The sequence below is a fragment of the Neoarius graeffei genome, chromosome 3, assembly GCF_027579695.1.
Source record: "Neoarius graeffei isolate fNeoGra1 chromosome 3, fNeoGra1.pri, whole genome shotgun sequence".
Lineage (NCBI taxonomy): Eukaryota > Metazoa > Chordata > Actinopteri > Siluriformes > Ariidae > Neoarius > Neoarius graeffei.
This window is the reverse complement of record NC_083571.1, coordinates 116,715,912-116,730,848: the sequence shown is the minus strand read 5'-3', so window position 1 is coordinate 116,730,848 and position 14,937 is coordinate 116,715,912.

Genomic DNA, 14,937 nt, shown 5'->3' with positions numbered 1-14,937 from the left:
AATAAATTTTTTGGTTTTTCCCATGTCAGTAGGTGGCGCTATGCTGTACATGAGCGATTATGAGTTGGAAAAATAAGTGTCTACAACAACAACGTACTATCACAAGGTAGTGGTGTGAAGGAAAAGCATTATGGAATTATTTACCAAAAACCCGTTTTGGAGCAATTGCGACGGCCAAAAACAGCGCCCCCCATGGACGAAAATTCCCAAAATGTGGTATACATGACATGGGAGGTAGTAAGAGGGTGGCCGTGAAGTTTGACCAAATTTGAGGAAAGATTGGAATTTTCGCCCAAAAATAGCGCCCCCAGTGGCGAAATATCACAGAAATTGGGTAACATGTCCGAAGCCCAATGAGTGATTTGCCTGTGAAGTATGAGCAGTTTTGAGCAATCAGAAGATTTGTTATGAATTTTTAAGCATGTAAAATGTTGAATTGAAAATTGATTGACGTATAACTTCTGAACGGTTTATGGTACGTGAGACCTATTTAGGAACTTTTGTCAGCCATGTCTGTAGATGATGTGTATCAATTTTGGTGACATTCCTATGAACGGTCTAGGAGGAGTTGCGCCATCTTTGTGGCCATGCATTTCGCACAAAAGTGAAATTACCTCACTTCCTGTTGGGCGTGGCTAATGCATTGGCATGACATTTTTGTCCGGCTTAGTGAGATACGTATGCCTACCAAATGGCATGCCACTACTACAAACTACATGGCAACCAGGCACCTTAATGCGGGAGGCCAAAATCACAACGAGTTAGGGGGCGCTATAGAGGCCCTGAGGCCCGCCTGGATCTGGGCTTCTGGTTCTCAGTAGCGGTGGCAGTCTAAGAAAAAGGAGCCAAATTTCGTGCGTTGTCGACCATGGCAAGCGCCCCAATAAGGGTCTTGTAAAGAGTTTGCTTGGCAAGTTTGACAAATCAGAAGCTGCAATATCATTTTTGCCATAACCAGCACCCCCAGGGGCGAAAGTGCACAAAATTTGGCGTAGAAGTCAGGTGAGCTATGAAGAGTTTGCGTATGAAGTTTGATGACAATTGAGTAAATAGAAGATGAGATATAGATTTTTGAAGAATAAATTTTTAGGTTTTTCCCATGTCAGTAGGTGGCGCTATGCTGTACATGAGGGATTATGAGTTGGAAAAATAAGTGTCTACAACAGCAACGTACTATCACAAGGAAGTGGTGTGAAGGAAAAGCATTATGGAATTATTAACAAAAAACCCGTTTTGGAGCAATTGCGTCGGCCAAAAACAGCGCCCCCCATGGACGAAAATTTCCAAAACATGGTATACATGACATGGGAGGTAGTAAGAGGGTGGCCGTGAAGTTTGACCAAAATTGAGGAAAGATTGGAATTTTTGCCCAAAAATAGCGCCCCCAGTGGCGAAGTATCACAGAAATTGGGTAACATGTCAGAAGCCCAATGAGTGATTTGCGTGTGAAGTATGAGCAGTTTTGAGCAATCAGAAGATTTGTTATGAATTTTTAAGCATGTAAAATTTTGCATCGAAAATTGATAGACGTATAACTTCTGAACGGTTAATCCTACGTGAAACGTATTTAGAAACTTTTGTCAGCCATGTCTGTAGATGATGTGTATCAATTTTGGTGACATTCCTATGAACGGTCTAGGAGGAGTTGCGCCGTCTTCGTGGCCATGCATTTCGCACAAAAGTGAAATTACCTCACTTCCTGTTGGGCGTGGCTAATGCATTGGCATTACATTTTTGTCCGGCTTAGTGAGATACATATGCCTACCAAATTGCATGCCACTACTACAAACTATATGGCAACCAGGCACCGTAATGCGGGAGGCCAAAATCACAACGACTTAGGGGGCGCTATGGAGGCCCTGAGCCCCGGCCAAGTTTGGGCTTCTGGTTCTGAGTAGCGGTGGCAATTCTCGGAACTGGTGCCAAATTTCGTGCGTTTTCGCCCATGGCAAGCGCCCCGAAAATGGCCCAACAGCGGAGAAAAATAAAGAAGAAGAAGAAGACGGAAGAAGAAGAAGACGGAAGAAGAAGAAGAAGAAGAAGAAGAAGAAGAAGAAGAAGACGGAAGAATAATAATAGTGAACTCTTACAAGAACAATAGGGCCTTCGCCCATAGAGCTCGGGCCCTAACAATAAGACTGTCACACGATACCCTGTGAGTTTCTTCATAATGCCAGTGGCAGAGAAGGAGAAGTATTTGTGAGAACTCATTGCATCAATTATTCATTAAAACGCTACATTAAATATCAATTAATAATCCTGAGAAGGTTTGCATTTGCTGGCAGAGACATATGCGACTCTGTATTCAGAGACATAATGGGGAAAAAAGCAATGGGAGGAGGCCCTGTGGGATTGGACGGGGGTTCAGTGGGGTGAAACAACACTATATGACCAAAAGTATATGGACACCTGACCATCTCATCTGTATGAGCTTGTTGGACACCTCATTCCAAAAGCCTGCACTGCTCTCGACAAGATTCATGAGCGTGTCTGTTACAACCCTAAAGAATAAATCCAGGGGACTGAGGCAGCAACATAGTAAAATTAGCCTTGACTGAAAAAGGAGGAGAGGAAGCAGAAGTATATGAATAAAATAGACCTTTATTTTCAGAATAAAAGTTCTGAAATCCGATCACCAAGAAAAGACTACACAACATCTCCACTGTGAAAGCATGGACAATCACAGGTCAGCACCCTCCCTTTTATGGGGAGTTAACTACCACTCAAACGCTGCACAACATACACAGACTAACTGCTGCTGATTAGCCCACTGGCACCGTATGTGCACTCCAGATCTTGATGAGGATCAATTGAGTACTGATGTGCTCGACCAATCATCTCACTGGTAGAAAAAGGGAAGGCGGTACCTGCGGAAAAACACAAGTAGAAGCAAAGATTAGATTAGATTAGATTAGATTAGATTAGATTAGATTAGATTAGATTAGATTAGATAAAACTTTATTGATCCCTTTGGGAGGGTTCCCTCAGGGAAATTAAGATTCCAGCAGCATCATTACAGATAAACAGAGAAAATAAATAGAGAAAACTTCTAGATAAATTAAAATAAATTATTTACATATACAAATATAAAAAGAATAAGATATGGGGAAGGGGGGAGGGGGGAAGGAGAAAAAAGGGGGGGGGGCGGTGGCAGGAGAGATATTGCACTTTATATTGCACATTGTCCGGTATTGCTTATTGTCAGGCTAGGCTACTGCTCCTTCCCGTCCTCTGTCCTCCTGTTACCCCTCCTCCCCCCAGAGAGGAGTTGTACAGTCTGATGGCGTGAGGGACAAAGGAGTTTTTGAGTCTGTTCATCCTGCACTTGGGACGGAGCATTCTGTCACTGAACAGGCTCCTCTGGTTGCTGATGACGGTGTGCAGAGGGTGACTGGCATCGTCTATGATGTTCAGTAGTTTGTCCATAGACCTCTTCTCTGCCACCATCACCAGAGAGTCCAGCTTCATGCCGACCACAGAGCCGGCCCACCTGATCAGTTTGTCCAGCCTGGATGTGTCCTTCTTGGATGTGCTGCCCCCCAGCACACCACGGTGTAAAACAGGACACTGGCGACCACAGACTGATAGAACATCCACAGGAGTTTCCTGCAGATGTTAAAGGACCGCAGCCTCCTAAGGAAGTATAGCCTGCTCTGTCCCTTCCTGTATAAGTGATTGGTGTTGCAAGTCCAGTCCAGCTTGCTGTCCAGCCACAGCCCGAGGTACTTGTAGGAATCCACAGCCTCCACCTCGACTCCCTCAATCAGAACTGGTCGTGACCTTGGTCTGGACCTCCCAAAGTCAATGACCAGCTCCTTGGTCTTCGAGGTGTTAAGATGCAGATGGTTCCTTTTGCACCACACAGCAAAGTCCCTCACCAGGCTCCTATACTCCTCCTCTCTGTCGTCACTGATACACCCAACGATGGCTGTGTCATCGGAAAACTTCTGAATGTGACACAGCTCTGAGTTGTAGCAGAAGTCCGCAGTGTACAGGGTGAAGAGAAGAGGGGCCAGCACCGTGCCCTGGGGTGCTCTGGTGCTGCTAATCACAGTGTCAGACGTGATGTCCTTCAGCCTGACATACTGCGGCCTGTCAGTGAGGTAGCTGGAGATCCAGGTGACCAGGCGGGGGTCCACTTGCATCCTGTTCAGTTTGTCCTGAAGCAAAAGGGGCAAACACCACAACCGTAACAGCGTCTAAGAGAATTTGTGCCTATTCAGTCAAAAGAGTATCGGTGAGGTCAGGCACTGATTTTGGAACTAGGAGGCCTTCGGGTATCCAGTGGGGTTAAGGTCAGGAATCTGTGTAGGCCTCCACACCAAACTCATCAAACCATGTCTTTATGGAGCTCACTTTGTGCACAGGGGTACGGTCATGCTGGAAGAGAAAAGAGTTTTCACCAAACTGCTACAAGAAAGGTGGAAGCCTTCAACTATCTAACATGTCTTAACATTAATATTAAAGCTAGACGGCCTTTCGAGTTCATAAAATCAGTGAACGTTAGTTTCCTCTGAAATGTGGTGATTGTGATATCTGTTTATTTCTGTAATATCTCACAAAATATCAGGACATTCTGTGGCTGGGAAGTTATTTAATTTGAGGGGATTAAAGCAAATAATGTGCATGAAATCACTCACTTTGCGCAGTCAAGCAGACAGAGGAAGTCCGTGTGCGCATGCGCAGGTTTACCTTCTTCTTCTTCTTTTGGGTTTTACAGCAGCTGGCATCCACAGTGTTGCATTACTGCCATCTACAGGTTTACCTTTGAGCGTGCACTGACAGTTCCATCATTCTGTCGCTAAACGAACGGCTGATCACACCGAGGCAGTCCCGTCTCAAGATCTCAGTCTTAAGGGGGGCTTATGAAATCCACCAGAGGGGCACCACTATTATTAGCTTATTTTTGCACACTATTCGGGAAGCCCTAATCCGCACAGTAATCATCACATTAAACATAACCAACAGCAAACATGACCGGACCAGCAACAGCCTGCAACATCAGTCCCCTCTCTCTCACACACACACGCGCGTGCACGCACACAACAAGTACACATAACGTATTAGATCACAAGCAGCATCTCAAACTAAACAAAAAAAAAACGCCACGGCGGGTGCATTTCAAAGCAACCAAGAGGGATAGCTACCAACTGCCATTACACACACACACACACACACGCACCAACAACAACAACTGAGTGTGCACATGACATATTAGATGACAAGCAGCATCTCAAACTAAACAAAAAAACACCACGGCAGGTGCATTTCAAAGCAACCAACAGAAGGGTAGCTACCAATTGCCATTACACACACACACACACAATTTGGACCTACTTTGAGTAGAGTGCCAGCGCTGTCCTCTCTTTGGTCCACCCTGTGTCAGTACAGTTGCAGGCGGCGTTTCTCCGAGCTGAACCTCCTCATCAACGCATCCTTCCACTCAGACTTGAACTTGTGAGTAAGGTCCTTTTCAAAAGCAAGCTGAATCAGCTGGGCCTTGCGTCTATGCAGCATACTGCGCCGATGCTCTGAGAACACGTTTTTGAGTGTGGAAAACGAGTTCACACATTGCCGTGGAAGCTCCTAAAGTTAGGGCAAGGGTGTAGGCTGTGACAACAGTCGGCATAGCCTGGAGTGCACCGTTGAATGTGCTAAGGATGTTTGCTATTGTCCATTTTCCATCTTTGGGGGGAACTGGAGTATCCGTCATTTTCTTCACCAGGAACTCATGAGCTACAGTATATTCAGATTCAACCACATCCGTTCCAGCTAATGCCAGTAGAGGGGGGCTTATGAAATCCAGAGGGGTAGCTACCCCTCTTGGTTGCTTTGAAACGCACCCGCCGTGGCGTATTGGACCTTTGATGGGTCCAAGAAAGTATCGGAAACTAGCTGCTGTCTGCTGGCATAAACTCACGCTTCATTTTCCACCCAAAAATGCGGGTAACTGATTGTTGCTTGGCAACACTGACTGACGTAATTACGTAGCCAAACATTGCAAAAAACTCACACGGTTTTAATATGTTTAATGTCATAGTGATTATGCAACACTGGAAGTTTTAACCCAAAGCGAGTACAATAAAATGAAATTAGGATTTATTTATCTATTTATTTATTTGAGATCTGTGATTGTAATCTGGCTTGGGTGGGCGGGCTGGGCGGGCCCACGCAGATTGGTGGGTGGGCACTGCCCCCAATGGCCCGCCCACAGCGACGGGTATGCACCGAGGTGCTCGCTGAGCGCCGATATTTATTAGTTTGGTCCTGTGTTTCCTTTCCTTCATATATAACATAACGTCTTTTCTTCCCACTTTCCGTTACTGTAGTCGCTCTTTCACGTTTCATTTGCACACTCACGTTCTCCATTTTTCTCTCCTGTTTCAAATTTGTATCCCACAATGCCTTGCGTGAACAGGGAAAGCCCACCATGTGATGCATGATGTAGTATCTTGAATTGGGTCATGGGGAAGCAGGAAAAAATAGAGAATTTAGGGCCATGTGGCTCGAAATTCATTAATTTAAAAAAAAAACTAATAAAATTGGAAGTCTGTGATTCAAATTCAATAGCTTTCAGTCACTAAACAAAAATAATTGGGTGTCGGCAAAATTCTTTTTATGACCTACACTTGAAAAATCTGAAAGGCAGTCTAGCTTTAACCTTAACATTATGCTTTACTGGAACTAAGAGGCTGAAAAACAGCCTCAGACTTTTATCCCTCCTCCACCAAACTTTACTGCTGACACTTTGCAATCTGGTAGGTAGTGTTCTCCTGGTATCTCCCCATCAGACTTGCCAAAGAGCGAAGCATGATCATCACACCAGAGAAGAAGTAAGAAGAAGAAGCCTTTATTTGTCACATGCATACTCAAGCACAGTGAAATTCATCCTCTGCATTTAACCCATCTGAAGCAGGGAGCAAACCACACACATGCACACAGACAATGAGCAATGAGCACACACACATACCCAGAGCAGTGGGCAGCTATACTGCAGTCCCTGGGGAGCAGTTGGGGGTTAGGTGCCTTGCTCAAGGGCACTTCAGCCCGTGGCTGCCCTGTGTTAACCTAACCACATGTCTTTGGACTGTGGGGGAAACCAGAGCACCCAGAAGAAACCCACACAGACATGGAAAGAACATGCAAACTTCACACAGAATGGCCCCCATCGATCACTGGGCTCGAACCCAGAACATTCTTGCTGTGAGGTGACAGTGCTAACCACTACACCACCATGCCGAACACATTTCCACTGCTCCAGAGTACAGTGGTGGCTTGCTTCACGGCTCCACTCCAGCTGACATTTGACTTTGCACCTCCGGCTTGTGGCCACAGAAACCCCATTTCCCAACACATTTCTTGTGCTGGTGTTGCTTCTTGAGGCACTTTGTATCTCTGTAGTGAATGATGCAACAGAGGACAGGTGATTTTTTTTTTTTGACACACTATGCACTACAGTGACCGTGAGTTGGTCTAGTGGTTAGGTTGTCTGCCTCTCGACCGGGAGATTTCGAGTTCTACTCGTGGTTGGGTCATACCAAAGACCATCATAAAAATGGTAGCTACTGCCATCTGACAAGGCACGCTGCAATACAGATGCGAGTGGGGAGTCAAACTCTTGTGGTTAACAAAGGACCTGCCCCCCCCCCCCCCCCCCCCCCCCCCCCCCACTGTAACCCTAGCTGTATTGGTGAGAGGCTGAGGGCAATGGAAATGGAGATCAGTGCTGAACCCATGTGCCTCAAAAGAGATGGTTAGTACTGGGATAGGAGACTGCCTGGGAAGACCAGATCCTGGCGTGGAAGGGACTTTGACTTGACTTCATGCACTACAGCCCTTGCTCTGTTAGTTTGCATAGTCTATTCCTTCATGACAAAGTTGTGACGTAGCACATTTTGATCACATGGTTGCAAGTCATCTATACCAGGGGTTTTCAAAGTGTGGGAGAGTCCGCCCCCCCTCAGAGAGCAAATAAACAACAGCGCCCCCCCCCTCACAATTTTTGTTGTTGCTATACTTAATGTTCCATTCGTATTTAAAAAAAAAAAGGTTGTTGTACACATTTTTATTTTTTTCTTTTACACATTTTAAACATCTGTGCTTTTCTTTTTAAAACATCTTGTTTTACACATTTTAAACATCTCATAGCATCGTTAGCTAGCACCTCTTGGCAGACAACACACTGTGGCAGTGGAGCATCTTCAGATCCAGTCCATGAAAATCCAAACTTTAAATAATCGTGATCATACTTCCTTCTTTTTTCAGTCCCACCAGGATTCCGCGGGACTTTTTTGTGATTGTTGCAGGCTAAAATGTCTGATGTTGCGGGGGTTTTTCCAAAAAATTGCGATGAAAGTTGCGGTGTTTTTTAGGTTTTTGTTGCGATTACATTGCGGGAGGAAGTGAAAGTTGTGAGAAATTGTTGCGATTTTCTCTTTTTGTGATTAAAATTGAGTGATATGTTAAATATTAAGTTATTACTGAAAAACTATTGATTAAAAAAACAAAGACACTGAGAAATGGTCCTATAAACAACTTTACCAATATAAAAGATTACCAGGACTACAAAAATGCAGAAAAATAGGCTTTACTTATCCAAATGCACCTGTTGGTTCAAAAGTTAAAGTGCAGAGAACCTCACAGCACAACATGAAGTTACCTTAAAATATAATATAAATGCCTCAGCTTTCATGTAAGAAAAAAAAAACACTATTAATACTAGTACTGTGTGCAGGCAGTCTCTCCTGAAGACTAAATTAAACAATAATTATAAACTAATAAAATAAATGGCTCAGGCTTCATAGAAGAAAAAAAACAATTTGAACAGAATCTCACAGTATGATGCTGAAGCTGCCTAAACAATGGAAAATAAAATACCATTTTGGCAGAAATGTTGGCATCCATTAATTTCTTGTATTAAGTAAAAAATAATGTAAAGTGCACACAGTCCTTCACTGTAAACATAACACACTTTCAGTAACAGAATTTAAGCCTACAGAAACACTGACTCACACATGCAGTGTTGCCAGATACTGCTGACGTTTTCCAGTCCAAAATATGTTCAAAACCCGCCAAAATGCACTTAAAACCGCCCAATCTGGCAACACTGTTCGCACCTGCTGCTGCTCTTGAACGTATACACGGAAGTAAGGCGGAAGGTAGTTTGTCAACGTCACCTCAAGACGATGCCAACGATTGGTCAAATTTGCGGGAAAGTTGCGGTGATTGGATATAATTGCACCACCGCCCTGAATTCGCAGGGATTGGTTGAAGTTGCAAATCGCAACATCGCGAAATCCTGGAGGGTCTGTTTTTTTGCTTGGCCCAGACTCTGTCTCCTCACTCAATGTAGCTTTAGGTACTAAAAATCGATCCATTTTGTCTCTGGCAAAGGCTAGCTGAAGTTCGCTAAATGTCCACAATAGTAACTTATTCTGGTTTATGTTTCCTCACGTTGCGCCCCCCCTGAAGAACTCTGGCGCCCCCCAGGGGAGGCGCGCCTAATTTCCATCTCAAAAAGTCATTTTTGGCAGCAGAGAAGCAGAAAAATCTGAGGTTTGAGTTTTGGATGACTGTGGACCCAAAAAATATACCCTGATTGTGAAACAGCCTATTTATTAAAAAAAAGTGCTGTACAGTATTTACGAGTGCATGATTTCTTCTCTATGTAATGGCAATGTTATACAGCCCACATGGGAAAGAGATGGGTGGTTTGATGCTTGTCTTTAGAATTTTTATGAAACATTAAACAGCAATGTGTGAAGAAATAAATAAATAAAGCTAAGAGACACCGACACCACCACTGCTTAATGACACAGAGGCTACGAGAGAGAGGGAAGAAGAAAGAAAGAACAACATTTTCAACAATAATAAGCTCAAGTATGCATTTGCGCTTATGAGCCTGTAGAACGCCCTTTTCACTTCTCATTCCTTCTCTCTCTCTCTCTCTCTCTCTCTCCCTTCCCCAAGTCCCCTGAAGCATTTACAGCACATTTATTTCAGGTTTTCTTGCTGATACAGCACTTTTGGTAAACACTGGCTTGGTGCTCTGGTATCCCCGGATGAATTGTCTTGGGTTTGTATTGAATACCCTATTTTTAGTGGTCAGAAAACAATAGAAAGTGGAGTGGTTTTGTTTTGTTGTAATGAAGCCACATTCCTTCTTTGTTATAATGCACATGAAAAGAAACTGGAATCATTTCCCATTCAGGATCAGACTACTACTAGATCAGACATCAGGACTGCACTGGACGATCGTGTCATGTGAAACGTATTCTTTGAGTACAGGTGACCAGCAGTGTCACCAAGTGTCATGTTTCCGAACAAACAGTTTAAAACACATAAGAAAGAAATTACACCAGCAGTTGGTGCCATGGTGGTTTTATGATTGCAAAAGACAAATATGACAAAGAGCTCTGATATTTCTATATTAATTTGAAGCTATTTATTTCCTCCTCTGGCAGTAACAGAGAAAGTGGTTGTGGCTTACATTCTGGATGCACATGATTCTTTTAAACATAGCTCAGTGGAGATACTGTGGAGCAATTTGGGCCAAAATACGCCTAGCTTCCATGAAACAATCAACGCCTGACTAGAAATATTTTTATTAATACACAGAGACCAACAACTAGCTTGGCTTGCATAAAAAAGCATTTTCAGTGGAAAACTAAAGGCATACAATTGCATACAAACTCTCTATTCTACAGCAGCGCATGAAATTTCTATCTACAGTCCTGTGCAAAAGTCTTAGCCCCCCTATTTTTTCATACAAACTTTGTTATAGATTTCTATTTTATGACTTTTACATTCATTATCGAGTCAAAACATTACAAAAACATTTTAGAGTTCCAAATGTTCATATTTTTTTCCAGCACAAATTAAATGTTACAAGAAAAAAAGTTTGTTTATATCTGAGCAGCATATTCCATAAGACAGCACTGTTCAGATTAAAAAAGGAAACATAATGAAGGCTAAAGTAAAGTAAAGTAAAGTAACTTTATTGGTCTCCCAAGGGAGAAATTTAGCTTAGAGTCAGGGAACATTGCTGCATCGAGAAAGGGACACAAACACACATCTAATTAACTAAAAGAACTTATGTGCAATCCGTCATTTTTGCTCCAGTTGAACTGTGCAAATTAAAAATCCTAACATTGATGCATACAAACATTCAAACAAGTACCATTAATACATTCATACATACATACATACATACATACATACAAAACTATTCATACATACATACAAACATACCTACCTAACATCCACTCAAGTAATATCCATACATACATACCTATCCATACATCCAATCTAATAACATCTATACATTCCTAGATATCTCACAAAAAATAATACCATTCCTACAGTCATATATATATATATATATATATTACATTCATGCATTTCCATACATGTACAAAAGAACCATAGTTCTAAATAACCTGTGCAAAATAGCCAAAGAAAGATAATACATTCTAGTCTTCCATCTATGCGTACATACGTACACCATCCATTTATTAGCCCACATACATTCACCTCTGATCATTCAGAAACTTAATTGAAAGGGGGATGAATGAATGTTTATACCTGTTGTGTTTACATAAAGGGACACTATATCTCCTCCCTGAGTGTAAAAGTATATATTCAGAATAAAGCACATGGGAACTGTCAGATAAAATACCTTTAGCCTGACTACAACCCCGATTCCAAAAAAGTTGGGACAAAGTACAAATTGTAAATAAAAATGTAATGCAATAATTTACAAATCTCAAAAACTGATATTGTATTCACAATAGAACATAGACAACATATCAAATGTCCAAAGTGAGACATTTTGAAATTTCATGCCAAATATCGGCTCATTTGAAATTTCATGACAGCAACACATCTCAAAAAAGTTGGGACAGGGGCAATAAGAGGCTGGAAAAGTTAAAGGTACAAAAAAGGAACAGCTGGAGGACCAAATTGCAACTCATTAGGTCAATTGGCAATAGGTCATTAACATGACTGGGTATAAAAAGAGCATCTTGGAGTGGCAGCGGCTCTCAGAAGTAAAGATGGGAAGAGGATCACCAATCCCCCTAATTCTGCGCCGTCAAATAGTGGAGCAATATCAGAAAGGAGTTCGACAGTGTAAAATTGCAAAGAGTTTGAACATATCATCATCTACAGTGCATAATATCATCAAAAGATTCAGAGAATCTGGAAGAATCTCTGTGCGTAAGGGTCAAGGCCGGAAAACCATACTGGGTGCCCGTGATCTTCGGGCCCTTAGACGGCACTGCATCACATACAGGCATGCTTCTGTATTGGAAATCACAAAATGGGCTCAGGAATATTTCCAGAGAACATTATCTGTGAACACAATTCATCGTGCCATCCGCCGTTGCCAGCTAAAACTCTATAGTTCAAAGAAGAAGCCGTATCTAAACATGATCCAGAAGCGCAGACGTCTTCTCTGGGCCAAGGCTCATTTAAAATGGACTGTGGCAAAGTGGAAAACTGTTCTGTGGTCAGACGAATCAAAATTTGAAGTTCTTTATGGAAATCAGGGACGCCGTGTCATTCGGACTAAAGAGGAGAAGGACGACCCAAGTTGTTATCAGCGCTCAGTTCAGAAGCCTGCATCTCTGATGGTATGGGGTTGCATTAGTGTGTGTGGCATGGGCAGCTTACACATCTGGAAAGACTTCCTGTTTCCTGAGTTGTTCGCGCCGAGTCCTTTTTCCCGCGAGTGCCAGCGTTAATTACTAATCCTTTTTTAACTTTTTTTCTATAAATAAATTTCCAGTATCGTCTTCATTTTTATTATACTGTCGCTTTCATTTTTGTACTTTTCACTTTCGCTTTCCTTTTTCCGTTTTTTTTTTCCGTCTTTTTCTCTTTCTTTTTTCGGAAGAACGCCGAGACCGGAAGCTTTCTTTTTTTCTCCTCCTGTGTAAAGTCCACAAGCGGAGGCCATCTGATCTGCTTTAATATCAACACATCTTCATTTAAGGTACGTGAATCTTTTCATCATGGCACCCCTTCAGCCTGTTCAGTGTGCTGAGTGCAGGATGTTTAGTCATTCTTCCTCCATCACTAGCGATAGCTCTATTAGCTTTACTTGTGATAAGTGCAGATTAGTTAGCTCTCTGACGGAGAAGATTTCAGTGCTAGAAGCGCGTGTCCAGGCTTTAGAGCAGGTTAGTGAGCGTGAGAACAGTGTAGTTTCTGTTAGGGAAAGTCTGGACGCCCTAGGTGGAGTTAGCAATCCCCCAACTCCGGCATTAGAGCCCTTACAGCGGGGCGAATGGGTGACGGCTCGGCGGCATAAGCGTAGAGCCAAAGCTACCGCTGAGGCTCGCCCACGGGAGCACCACTCCTCTCCGCGTCACGTGCCGAACAGGTTTGCTCTCCTTAGTGATGCACCCACTGAGAAACCTGAAAGAGCTCTGGTTATAGGGGACTCTATCATACGGCAGGTGAAATTAGCTCAGCCTTTAGGGGCACCAGCAGCTTTAGTCAGGTGTATACCGGGAGCCAGGGCGCCGGACATAGCAGGTAATCTTAGGGTCCTAGGCAAGCACAGGTTCTCAAAGATAGTTATCCATGCAGGAGCTAATGATATACGCCTTCGTCAGTCTGAGGTTACTAAGAGTAACTTTGTAGAGGTGTTTAAATTAGCGAAGGCGATGTCCGATGCTGTAGTATGCTCTGGCCCCATCCCAATGCGGCGTGGCGATGTAGCTTACAGCAGGTTATGGTCGCTGAACTGCTGGCTGTCCAGGTGGTGCTCTGAAAACAGTGTGGGCTTTATAGATAATTGGGCTAATTTTGAGGGCACTGCTGGCCTGTTAGGGCGGGACGGTATCCATCCCACTCGGGAAGGTGCTGCTCTCATTTCCTGCAGCATAGGTCATAGTCTCAGAACAGGCCTAGTTAATTTCTGACAATCCAGAGCCAAGGCCAGGGAGCAGACGAACAGGCTAAACCGACTGTCTGCTAGCTGCACAGAGTCGTCACTCAGGGCCCACTACATCGAGACTGTGTCTGTTCCCCGAGCTCAACAAAAAGGTAGAAATTTTCAGAGAGTTTGTTCCAGTAACCTAATCAATATAAAATTAGATCAGACTGACTGTACAGCTGCTGCCAGCACTTTTGATCTAAAGGTGGGGCTATTAAATATTAGATCTCTTACATCTAAAGCGCTAATGGTTAATGAACTCATTACTGATCAGGAGTTTAATGTACTGTGTTTAACAGAAACATGGATTAAGCCAAATGAATATATAGCATTAAATGAAGCGAGTCCTCCTGGATACAGTTATATACACCAGCCTCGTCTAACTGGCAGAGGAGGAGGCGTCGCGGTTATTTATAACGATTATCTAGGTGTAACACACAAACCTGGTTATAAATTTAATACATTTGAAGTTCTTCATACTCATATAATGTATGTAGCCTCGAAAAATAAGTCTACCCAGTTAATTCCATTGCTTATTATTTACAGGCCCCCGGGGCCATATTCTGAGTTTCTTTCTGAATTTGCAGATTTTATCTCAGATCTGGTTATTTCCTTAGACAAAGCTTTAGTTGTCGGAGATTTTAATATTCACTTTGATAACCCAGAAGACCCTTTAAAAACAGCGTTTGTGTCCATCTTAGATTCAGTCGGGATTAAGCAGAATGTCATAGGACCGACCCATAATGGTGGTCACACCCTTGATCTAATACTAACATTCAGATTAAACGTAGACAATATAGTCATACTTCCACAGTCTGAAGTTATCTCAGATCATTGTCTCATCTCATTCAAAATATGTCTGAGTAATAATATATGCACCTCACCACGCTACTGTATTAAACGTACTTTCACGTCAACTACTGCACAGAGCTTTATAAATGATCTCCCAGAGCTGTCAACTTTGATTGGGTCACTGTCAGCCCCTGCAGAACTCG